The sequence below is a fragment of the Hydra vulgaris genome, chromosome 02 (genome assembly GCF_038396675.1).
Source record: "Hydra vulgaris chromosome 02, alternate assembly HydraT2T_AEP".
In the NCBI taxonomy this organism is placed as follows: Eukaryota; Metazoa; Cnidaria; class Hydrozoa; order Anthoathecata; family Hydridae; genus Hydra; species Hydra vulgaris.
This window is the reverse complement of record NC_088921.1, coordinates 11,634,087-11,646,926: the sequence shown is the minus strand read 5'-3', so window position 1 is coordinate 11,646,926 and position 12,840 is coordinate 11,634,087. Positions and strand designations below refer to the sequence as shown.

Here is a 12,840-nt window from a genome sequence, read left to right as displayed (position 1 = left end):
TAGTCACTTAAACTTCATTCATCACTTCATTCAGTACGACATAAAATATTAAGAAAACTTGGCTTTCAGCCTTGTTGGAAGTGAATTAGTATATAAACAATTTAATTTTTTTTAATAGTTTAAATTAATTCTGCAAAAGCCTCAGTCGCATAGTATAAATTTAAAAATATAGTTATCAAAATAGTAACATTATATTTGTTACTGAATCTTTTAGGCTTCAGTAAAAAATTAACATTACCATTACCATAGTTATATTATATTTAGTAAATAGTTTAAAAATATTGTTTTGTAAATATTTTGTTGGCCACGTCATTTAACTCAGTTTATAATGCCATACTTAATGCTATCTAAAATATGAACTTTAACATTAAAGATAGTGCCTTTACACCCAACAGGCTTTGTTTTTTATCTTTATGTTTTATCTATATCTTTTTGTCTTTAATCTTTTTTTCACTTTAAACATGTGAAAGTTTTTGTTTGCTAGGTAAATACTTTGATATATAATTTAGAAACTTCAAATTTACCAGAAAGTGCTTACAGATTTTCCGTCAATAAAGGTAATTGTAATGTTTACTTTATTTAAAAAACTCAACATTTACTGAAATTTCCAAAATGATTGTTTACAATTGAGTTTCAGTGTGCTTTGTTTACTTAAAAAGTACTATAAAAATGGTGACAGATTTTATTTCAGTGATTATTTATTTTTAGTATGATTTATTTAATATAAATTTATATTATAGTATAAATATTTTTAGTATAATTTATTATTTTTGAATTAAACTTAGTAACTTCTATAAAATTTAAAATCCTAAAAATTCAACTTTTTTCATTATGAATCTATATTTATGTTAGCTTAGTTTCATTTTTTTTATTCATTATAAGTACATTTTTACATGTTGGCTTCGTCATTATATTATACATTGTTGCTATTGCTGCAAACTAAACGTTGTTGTTTTACTATCGTTGTGGAAGAATACTATCATTGGTTGCTTTAAAACTATTTAAGTAACAAAAACTTGTTTTTCTTATAAACTAAAAATATTAATTTGTTAGTTATATATTAAAATTTTATAAAGTTTGTTATAATCATATATCAAGTGTTACATTATTTTGATTTTTCTTATAAAGATAGTATAACTATATTTTTTGATCTTCTTCTTTAAAACATAAAATTTGAAGAAAGACGAACAGGTCATTCCAGCTCAAATCAATTTATGCTTGGCACCATGCTACCTCAGATTTCGACTGAAATAATGAAAAAAAAACTTTTAGTGTCTAATTCTTATGGTTTCAGAGATATGGATACTGAGTCCCAATCTCTGTTTTGATAATTTTTTACCCTGCCATTTATTTTTTAAGCTGATTGCATAACCCAATTAGCTTTAACTTGTAAAATACTTGCTCAATAGTGCTGAAAATTTGTAACTTTTTTAGGGAGAGTAACTTAAAAATGATGGCTAAAACACTAACAATTAATGCTTCTATATAAAAATTCAATTTCAAAATGGTGTAACAATTTTTATAAGTTTTCTGATGCTCCGTACAAAAAAAAGTCTTGAGATGCCTAAAAGGTATGATTTTGAAAATTTTTCTTTTGTTTCTATATATAACAAATTCCTTGTTACAAAAAAACTGCAAGGGTTTTTCGATGCAAATAAATCAGATTCAAAAAAGAAAACTATGCAGTTTTTTTGTATTATGTTGTTACATATAGAACATTAGGAAAAAATTTCAGAATCATATCTTTAGGCATCTCAAGATTACACTGTTTAAATTTGATTTTTTATTTAGAAGCAAAAATTTTTTAGTGTTTTAGCGATCAAAAAGGAGATTGGGACTAAGTATCGATATCTCTGAAACCTTAAGGGGTCAGACATTAAATTTTAGTGAAGTTTTCTTTTGTAAATTTAAGCTTGTAATCCAAAAATCATCAAAATCCAAGATGTCATGGTACTGAAAATATTTTTTTGGATTGATTAGACACGAATTGACCTAAATCTCCTTGGTAGTACCTTGCTCAGTTTTTTTATCTGTGCAGAGACCATTGTTAGAGTTTTTTGAGTTTGTGCTTAAGAGCTATAGCTTAAAAGAGGGTTGTATCAACATTAAAAGTAAGATTTAAAAATGAATTAAGTATTTTATATATAGTAGCGGCCACCTTGTTGACCTTGCGTTGATGATGAATATTGGTTGGAGTTGAGGTTAGGCATTTGGTAAGCCATTGAGTTGGTGAATACAAAAAAAAGTAAAAAGTATGTTATAATTCATATATGTAGTAATATCACAATTTTGTTCATGTGAATTAGGGTGGTGCTAAAAACAACTTATTTTAAAAATGTCAGCTGACAACCCCTAAATGTGTTTTATATAATAAAATAATACTGGATTTAAAAAAATTTTGAATAAAAAATATTTTTACGGGTGCCACAAGGCCCTTATACATCAAACAGGTTCCTAATATTATAAAAAAAAAAGTTTTTCAAAAGTATGTCATGTTGGGTCTCAAATGATGCAAAAATATATGAAAATTTCAAAAATATGAATCATTTTATAAATATATTATTATTTTAGATTTTAGTAAATAGAAAATGACATTTTTAAATTTATAACAAAAAGAGGGAATTTAACAACATTTTTTTTAATTATAAATTTTATATCTCTGTTTTTTATAAAACAATGATTATTTTTGAAATTTTTACATAATTTTGCTTCATTTGAGCCCCAACATGATATACTTTAAAAAACTTTTTTTTTTATTATATTAGGAACCTGTTTGATGTATAAGGGCCTTGTGGCACCCGTAAAAATATTTTTTATTCAAAAATTTTTTAAATCCAGTATTATTTTATTATATAAAACACATTTAGGGGTTGTCAGCTGACATTTTTAAAATAAGTTGTTTTTAGCACCACCCTAATGTGAATAACCATTCAAAGGTTTTTTAATTTTTTGTATTAAATTAAATTGATAAAATAAGCTTATATAAATTTATGAATAGTTGTTACCAACTTATAAATAATTAAAAAAATCTTAAATCATCTTATAATATTTGGTGTTAAATAAACATATAATATTCACCAAATAACCCATCTTAAACTTTGATTAATGATTTTTTAATAAGGTATTAAGTTTTGAATAGCTAATTAAAGCAATATTGAATATTTTGAATTTTGCATATACACTAAAGTGGTTTTCTTGGATCCCATTATAACCATTGAACAACATTTTTACAGACTGTTATTTTCCACTACATTAGGACTGCAGTTACAAAAATGTAATGTTGAAAAACAGACAATGTATGTTTTAATAAAACAAAGACATAAGTTCATGGTTTAAAGACCTGATAGTTTTCAGAAGACATAAAATAGTTTTTGTTTTTTAAAACAAAGCAGCTATAACTACACAAATTTATTTCATCTGTTTTCAGCTAAACAATATCTATTACAACAAAAAATGTTTTGGCTTTTTAATTAGAAAAAAGTTATAAAAAGAACTAAAATGATTATTATTTGTTTTAATATCAATGTGCATTGAAATTAATTTTAAAGAAAAACTGTTTTTATAAAAAAAGTTATATATAAAAGTTATATATAAAAGTCTATATAAAAAAAGTTCTTATATTTTATTGTTTTTTTAAAAAAGTATATATATATAATTTTTTAACATCTTCGCTTCCAACGAGGCTGCTAGCAACTACTATTAGAGTTAGATGTTACTAAAAGAGAAAAGATAAAGTTTATAGAGCAAGATCACGATTGACAGACAACTTAAAAGCTTGCAAGTTATATTAATAAGGAAAGCAAGTTAAAGGAAGCAAATTCCAAAGAACTGATGTTCAAGGAAAAAAAACTAGACAAATAAGAGTTTTTCGAACACTTAGGAACAATCTACATAAAGGATGAGACTTGGCTCTTTACGCAGTGCCCATTATAGTATTTGTAGAAAAGAGAAAGAGAAGCAATATAACAACGATGTGATTGTGGTTGGAGGTTGGTTGTTAAAGTAGTCCAACTATGTTAACAATGTGTTTTTGCACCTTGTCCAACAGAGAAAGGACATCTTTGGATGATCCGCCCCAGATATGGCAATAGTATTCCAAAAAAGGATGGATTTGAGATTTATAGAGATAAATAATAGAATCTGTAGTAAGAAAGTGTGGAGCACAATAAATTGAAGCAACCTTACAGCAGTTTTTTTTTTTTAAACATCTTCGCTTCCAACAAGGCTGCAAGCAGCCACTAATTAAAGTTGGAAGTTACTGAAAGAAAGAAGATAAAGATTGTAGAGCAAGATAACGATTGACGGATGACTTAAAGGATTGCAAATTATATAAATCAGGAAAGCAAGATGAATAAGTGAATTCCGAAGAATTGATGTTCGAAAAAGAAAACTAGACGAATAAGAGTTTTTGGAGCACGCAGGAACAGTCACATAAAAAGGATGAGACTTAATTGAATGACGAAGAGTAACACGAGAATGAATTATAGTAGATGGCACAAGGAGATGCTAGCTCCTTAGAGCAGTGCCCATTATAGTATTTGTAGAAAAGTGAAAGAGAAGCAACATTACGACGATGTGATAATGGTTGGAGGTAGGCTGCAACAGCAGGTCCAACTATGTTTACAATGCGTTTTTGCACCTTGTCTAAAAGAGAAAGGGCATCATTAGAAGAACCGCCCCAGATATGGCAACAGTATTCCATACAAGGCCGGATTTGAGATTTATAGAGATAGAGAATAGAATCCGAAGTAAGAAAGTGACGAGCTCGATAAACAGATGCAACCTTAGTAGATGCTAATTTTGCAACTGATTTGATATATGGTTTCCAAGAAAGTTTGGAAGTAAGAGTTAATCCTAGAAGATGAAGAGTAGATGACTCATCGAGTACATCACCATTCATAAAAATAGGAAGATCTAAGTTATTACGATAACGATTGGCTGAAAAAAATTGAGTTTTATATGAATTAAAGTTCACCAGCCACTGTGAGCCCCATGCTGTAGCAGAAGTGAGATCCTTTTCAAGCTCAAATGCCCCTCCAAGCAATCAGAGATTGTTGGCTTCTTATCACGACAAGAACAAATGGTAGTATCATCAGCAAACAATGCTACCCTTGGTGTGAGAATATCTGGAAGATTGTTAATGTAAATTAAAAAGAGTATAGGGCCAAGGATAGTACCTTGAGGAACCCCTGAATTTACAGAATAAGAAGAAGAGTTCTGTCCATCGAGGACAACTTTTATACTACGATTGGAAAGGAAGGATTCAATAATCTTAAAGATGTTGCTAGATACACCATAAGAAGAAAGCTAATGGAGAAGACCAGCATGTCAAACTCTATCAAAAGCTTTTGAAATGTCAAGAGTGATGGCCTTAACCTCTCCACCTTTATCTAATGCAGGAAAAAACCTATCAGTTATTACTGTTAGCAAATCAGCTGTAGAATGAGAAGATCAAAATCCATATTGATGGTCAGAAAGTAAGTTATTAGATTCAAGATGGGAAATTAAGTGGTTGTTAATTAAAGATTCAAAAACCTTGCTTATGATAGGAAGAAGACTTATGGGACAGTAGTTAGACGAATCAGATCGTTCTCCAGATTTTTGAAGATAGGAATAACAGATGCTGCTTTCCAGCAGGCTGGAAAACAAGACTCAGATAAGCACTTGTTGAATAGTTTTGAGAGTATAGACGACAGCTCTGGAGAACACTTCTGCAAGACAATAACAGGTATGTTGTCCAGGCCACACGCTGTAGAAGAGTCTAGGCAGGAAATCACTTTAGATACAGAAGCTGGAGTGATATGAATGTCAAGCAATGGATCAACCTGTTTGTTGGCAATATCAGATAGAACGCAACTAGTGGAATCAAGAAATGATAATGATGAAAAGTTTTTAGCAAACAAATTAGCTTTGTCTTTGGGTGAGGTGACAAAGTCTGAACTATACAAGAGAGGTGGAATTAAAGATTTGCCCTTATTATTGATATTATTAAAGATTCTCCAGAAGTCACGGAAGCCTAATTTTTGAGATGAAATACGAGATTTCATGACCTCAGCATAGCAGGTTTTGGCATTAGACAAAACCTTTTTACAATTGTTTCTAGCAGTATTAAACAGACATCTGTTTTCTGGAGAATTGTTTTCCTGATAAATATGGAAGTAACGGTTTCGATTAGCAATTGCAGCAGCACAGTGCGAGGAAAACCATGGAGGAGAGCAAGGCTTGACCTGGAATCGCCGAGAGGTAACAAAAGATTCGATGCCAGCCTGAATCCACAAAGTTATGTAAGAAGCAGATTTGTCGACAGGAAGAAAAAAGATTTCTACCCACGGGCCATCACGAAGAAAATTACGGAAAGAATCCCAATCAGCTTTACTGTAGTTGGAATAGGTTCGATAATAGGGGGATTCAGGTGATAAAGAAGAATGAGATATTAGTTTTAGAGAGATCAAACTGTGATCAGAAGCACCTAAGGGTGAATGTGGAGAAACTGAGCACTGACTAGGATCAGAAACAAGACATAAGTCAAGTAGAGAAGGTAAATGATTCGTGATGTCAGGAAAGCGAGTTGGAAAATTGACTAATTGAGCTAGGGATTGAGGAAGGCAAAAGTTGTGGGCTTTAATGTCTGCAGAATCACTGGCACTAGAGCCAAGCCATTCAGAGTGGTGAGCCATAAAGTCACCAACAACAACTATATCAGCTGATGGATAAAGAGAGAGGACTTGGTCAATATGATCAGAAATAACATCAAAAAGAGTGCAGTCTTTAGATGAAGGAGAGCGATATAGAACAAAGAGAAAGGCAATAGAGTGAGGTGGTGCTAAACAAAAGCACATGAAAGAATAGTCTGTGGATTCAAACCTAGTTTCACGACAAATGGGTGAATTCTTACGAATGTAAATGCCCAGGCCAAGCATGTGACTAATGGAGTCTTTACGAAATAAAGGAAGATAACCTACAACACTAAGATCACAAGATGAGACTGCTGAACTCAAATTAGTCTCACAAAGAGCAAGTACAGTGCTGGCGAACTTTGCAAGAGATAAGACTCAACAGAAGTAAAGTTACTTTGAAGACCACAAATATTAGTAAATGATAGGGTAAGAAAACTTGGTGATGATGATGGTTTTTTGTGTTTTATAGTTTTTAAATTTGAGTTTATTCATTTTTAAATTAGATTGAAGAACTTGACTCAAAGTTTATATAAACCATATATCAAATCCATTGCAAAATTAGCAGTTGCTAATTTTGCAATGGATTTGATATATGTTTTAAGAAAGATCTGAAGTAAGAGTTATTCCTAACAGATGAAAGGTAAATGATTTATAGATTACATTACCACTCATAAATATAGAAAGATCTAAATTATTATATATTTATATAGTGGCTAAGATATTCCCCTTCCCCTTTTACATAAAGGTATTATTTGTTTCACATTCTAATCTTTTGCCTTTTACTCAAGATCAAAAGATTAGGGATCTATCTTAACAACTTTACAATCAGCTCTTAGTATCATCACTTCCATGTCTACCTAACTGGGCGGCTCTGTAAGTCACCTGTATGCAATCACTGTGTTGCAGAAACAATATTTATTAATTTTTTTGTGATTGGTGAGCTATGACTGCCTCTAATTTACACCACAACATCAAAACATACATAAGGCTCACTTGCTGGATGTGGTTATGACACTTAAAACATTACAACCACACTGAACACAAATGTACATATTTATTCAGTTGCTCTATAATCCACATCGGATCAGCGCTTGTATATTATGTGCTGAAATCTAAAATCTCATTTGGCAAAATGAAGTGACCTAAGAGTGAAGTAATGTGACTTAATGTAATCTAATGTAATGGTAACTAATGTGTTCAACAGAAAGTCCATTTTATAGGCAAACATCTTTAAGAGTCTTTTGTACTAAGAAATTTCTTAAAGTTTTTTGTTTCTACTCACTTCTTATCTGTTAATATGGTTAATTCTTTTGCCTTCTGTTAATATGTTAATTCTGTTGCCTTTTATTACTATGGTTAACTCTTTTGGTATTATGGTTATTTCTATTGCCTTCTGTTACTATATTTAATTCTATTGTCTTCTGAAGAATTTCAGTGACTTTTCAAGTGGCTTTTGATGGTTGCTATAGTTTACCTACTCAAAAAGAAAAATAGTAATATTAATATTATAAAAAACAAGTACAATCACTATATATATGTTATATCACTAATGTTATAATAACAAGTTTTTTCAAGAACTTTAGTTAATTTATTCTATAATTAACAAGTTAAGTTAAGATGTAGAATACACAATTTTTTAAATAGAAAACTGTTATTAGAAGCCACATTTATAACATAAAACGCTTTACAAACATTTAGTTCTAGTTTGATAAAATAGTTCCCTTTAAGTGAGAAACTACTAACTTGCTTGGTTTATTATTAAAAACACCATGCAACCAATGTTTTTCAATTATTTGTTAACCTAAAAGTTGTCTAATAAATTATTATTAAAATTGAAAACTGAATCATTAAATTTCTTTAAACAAAATTTGCAATCTGACAGAATTTAAAATGTAAAAATATTTTTTATTGTTTTAACTTTAGTTGCCACTATTATAATTATTGTTAATATATTTAAAAATTTATATTATTTATAAAAATATATGTAATATATTAATATATATGAAGCGTCCAAGTGAAAAACCAGTGATGTCACATATTAACAAGTTTTGAGTTAATATTCCCACCATGTCCACATCTTTTAAGAAGATGAATATTAAAAAAAAAAGTTAGATCATATCTACATTTCCATTTGTAAAAAGGGGTCACAAGGGGTAAAACATATTTGTCCAAATTGTTCAAGAGTTAAATCGGAGATGTTCACTCTGTATAGGAGCGCTTTTTACTACTATTTGCATAACACCCAATCAAATTTTATTTTGCAAAAGAAAAAACACTTGTTATTGTAAAAATGGAGGATAAATGTCAAATTCCAGATACTACAGAAATTCCCAAAAAAAGAAAAATACTTGGTCGAAAGTGGAAACTAGACAGATATGAACAATTATCTTCGCATACAATGGGCTTTCTGTGTAATTGCAAGCATTATATGTGTTTTCAGAATACGACAGTAGAAGAGAGGGAGTTTTTACTTTTGTACTTTAACAATTTGCAAAATAAAGATCATTAAGACAACTTTCTTGCTTCAATGATTGAGGTTTTAATGAACAAATGTGTTTTAACAAAGTTTCTCTCTCAAAAATAACAACAGCAAAAATAGATGTTATAAGAGCTTAAAAGTTAATAGTTTTGTCTTAGTTAAATTAATAAAACATTATAAAGCTTGTATATTTGATTATTTTTTAAGGAGTTTTCCTAAAAAGCACCAATGAAAACATACAGATTGACCTCTAGCCTTTTCAGACCATATTGTAAATAGTATTATTGATCATATCAAGTCTTTTAAAGGTCAAAAAAGTCATTATGCATTACATGACACTAAAAAGCTCTATTTACCAAATGATCTGGTAACTTATCAAATATGTAGAATATGTACAAGGAGTGCTTCCCACTGAATAAAGTTTGTCAAGAAAGCTACAGACATTTTAATAATGTGTGATTATTTCAGAATATTATTAGATATTATCTAATTTTCTACTTTTTTTTCTTACCAGGAAAATATTTGTAGAAAAGTTTAACATTAGCTTTGGTTATCCTTATAAAGATACATGCTTCACATGTGACAAGCTCAATATTATACTTAAAAACCAAAGCACCTCTGTAAAACAATTCATCAAGAGTCGTCAAGAAAAAGAGCTTCACTTGCGTATTGCAGACTGGTTTTATGCCAGAAAGAAACACGTTGAAATGCAAAAACTGCAATGCAAAAATGCAAAATGAAAATACCGGCCAAGCAGCTCTTGCATTTGACTTTGCTAAAAATATATATTGTCCTAATGTTTCTACAAACGATATTTATTATTGTAGACAGCTTTCTATGTACACATTTAATATACAATGCTTAGGATCAAGCAGTGCTTACTTGTTTTGTTATGATGAAACTTACAATAAATCTTCAAACTTTACTTTTTTTACATATTCTATAATACATATTTTATATACAAAAATATGAATAAAAAAAAATGAATTGAATTAGGTAAATTTTATTCAAAATTAATAAAGATTTTAATCAGGATAAGCAGATAGTAAAACAACAACAACAACAAAAGAACAAATTAATATATACAAAAAATTGTATATATTGTTTATATATATATATAACTTCAGCGTGAAGTGAGGGGTGTGTGGGATGTGACACACTCTTTCCCCCACCCCTCATTAAATGCATATTGACGCCATTAGTAGGCAAGTCATACATAAATCTTTTTTTATATACAGTCAGCAACACCTTGACTGTTTTTCCTTTTTTAACAATACTTACATTGTTATATACAAAAAAATTGTATTTTATACATAATTTATACAAAATAACAAAATAATATACTGAACAAAATTTATTTACAAAAAATATTCAATAAAAACTAAAATTAGGTTAACAAAGTACAAATTGTCATTAAATGTTTTCTAATCCTTTCTTAGCATCTTCTATATGAGGCAACTTTCATATAGAAGATGCTCTGAAATGAAACAAGGGATTTGTTCTTGTCCTTATTTCAGATCCATACTCTATGCTCCCCATAGGATGTTAGCCCTCTATTTCCTTTGATAGCATAAAAATACTTCATACAATAAATCTAACATGAAAATAGTAATGAAATAATTTTAAATTGCTTAAAATGACAAAGTATGAAATAATTTTGAAATTTAAAAAAATAAAAGTAATGAAATATTTTTGAAATATTTAAAATGAAAAAAATAATGAAATAATTTTAATGTTAAAAATGAAAAAATAATAAAATTATTTTTTCATTATAAACATATTAAAAACATATTTAATTCTCTTTGTTCTTTATCGTTCTCCTTCTTCCCAAGACCAAAAACTTTTAGATGTAATTTCTGATCAAATTGACCTGATCCTATCTTGTGTTTAGTTTAAAGGGTAAACAGATTCTAACTGTTAACCAGCCTCACACCCCTTCTTCATTTATTAGGCTGGCGCAGATGTATTTATAATACATTATTTCTAGTTTAATGTTGAATGCTAGATCTTTTTGAATCGATGTATGGGTTTTGCTTGTGTCTCTGTTTTTATGACTACTTTATGGCAACTCAATCTATTATCTCCTAATGAAGGTACAGCTCTAAACTCAGTTTTATGGTTCTAAAACCAGCTGGTAGTCAGGTTTCCTGAACTGTGTAAGAAAGGGTTTGAGGCTGGTCAATAGAATTATTTTACTTATTCCTGAAGTTTTCGCCTAGGATTGCCTATTTTACAAGGCTGTAGCTGTTAACATCTGCACAACTAACAACATGCAGTTAACATCTGCCCAATATATTTAACTTTATCTAGACACTCTCTATAGCCTTTACTTAACCAAGAGCCTCAAGGCAGGGGATTTTTAATTGGATACAGTTAGCATCTGCTCAAGATAAGTTATTTTATCAAGACACCATCTCTAACCTTTACTTAATCAAGAGCCTTAACAACAAACTCCAACATAAAAATGCCCTATTTTTATGTTGGAGTTTGTTTCTCCTGAATTAAGTTTCAGTTTTGTTTGTTTTAAAAGTACAATAGAAAATGATGATTTTATTTATTTCAGTGTTGTTATTGTGACTTTTATTACATTAAAATATTTAATTATTTTATAATTTTAATTATTCAAATTTTTTTTAAATATTTAATTATATTGCGGTAAAAAAATACTATAAATCAATGTCATTATTTTTTTCATGTTCTTTTAAATAAGTATACACCAATTTTTTTATATATTGTTTAGAAATTTCAAATTCACCAGTAAGCTCTACAAAATTTTCTGCTAAGAAAGGTAATTCATATGTTTTATTTAACATTAACAATCAGTACTTTTTAGAGTTTTAAATGACTACACTCTTTTTTCTAATAAGGGGTGCCAAACCTTGATCTCGCATATACAAAAAAAAATCCTTAAACAGGCCCTGATTTAATAAAATAAAACACAGCTATTAACTAATTAAAAATAATCACCATCCTAGGTAATTTTAAGTTTAATCATGTAATATTTCAATATAATTAGATCAGTCCGTCATTGGACATAGCATAAAATAAAGTTTTAAATAGCGGTAATTCAAACAGGTAACTCTTCTCAATTAGACTTATATAATAATTTTAAGTTTCATAGTATTATCTCTCAGCGTTCGAAAATTGTAAAGTTTAAAGTTTAAAATTTTATATAAATAAATATTTAATTAAATTGTGGTAAAAAAATAGTATAAATTAATGACATTATTTTTTTCATGTTCTTTTTAATAAATATATGCAAATTTTTTTACATATTGTTTAGAAACATCGAATTCACCAGTAAACTCTACAAAGTTTTCTGCTAAGAAAGGTAATTCATATGTTTTATTTAACATTAACAATCAGTAATAAGTATGCTTTGTTTGCCTTAAAATTATGTTATAAATGGCGATGGATATTTCAGATGATTTAGAGACAGATATTTAAGTGGTTATTGATAATATGATTTTTATTACATTGTAAAAGAATACTTATTACTGATTGTTAATGTTAAATAAAACATATGAATTACCTTTCTAGCAGAAAACTTTGTAGAGTTTACTGGTGAATTCGATGTTTCTAAACAATATGTAAAAAAATTTGCATATATTTATTAAAAAGAACATGAAAAGAATGTCATTAATTTATACTATTTTTTACCACAATTTAATTAAATATTTATTT

At 28.8% G+C, this 12,840-nt stretch overlaps 1 long non-coding RNA gene across 1 annotated transcript; it reads left to right on the top strand.

The window, feature by feature from the left end:
• Positions 1-513: 513 nt before the first annotated feature.
• Positions 514-12,498, top strand: LOC136076390 (uncharacterized). Its single transcript, XR_010636228.1, has 3 exons — positions 514-557; positions 11,897-11,944; positions 12,440-12,498. It is a non-coding gene; the product is annotated as an uncharacterized LOC136076390 (long non-coding RNA).
• Positions 12,499-12,840: the final 342 nt, after the last annotated feature.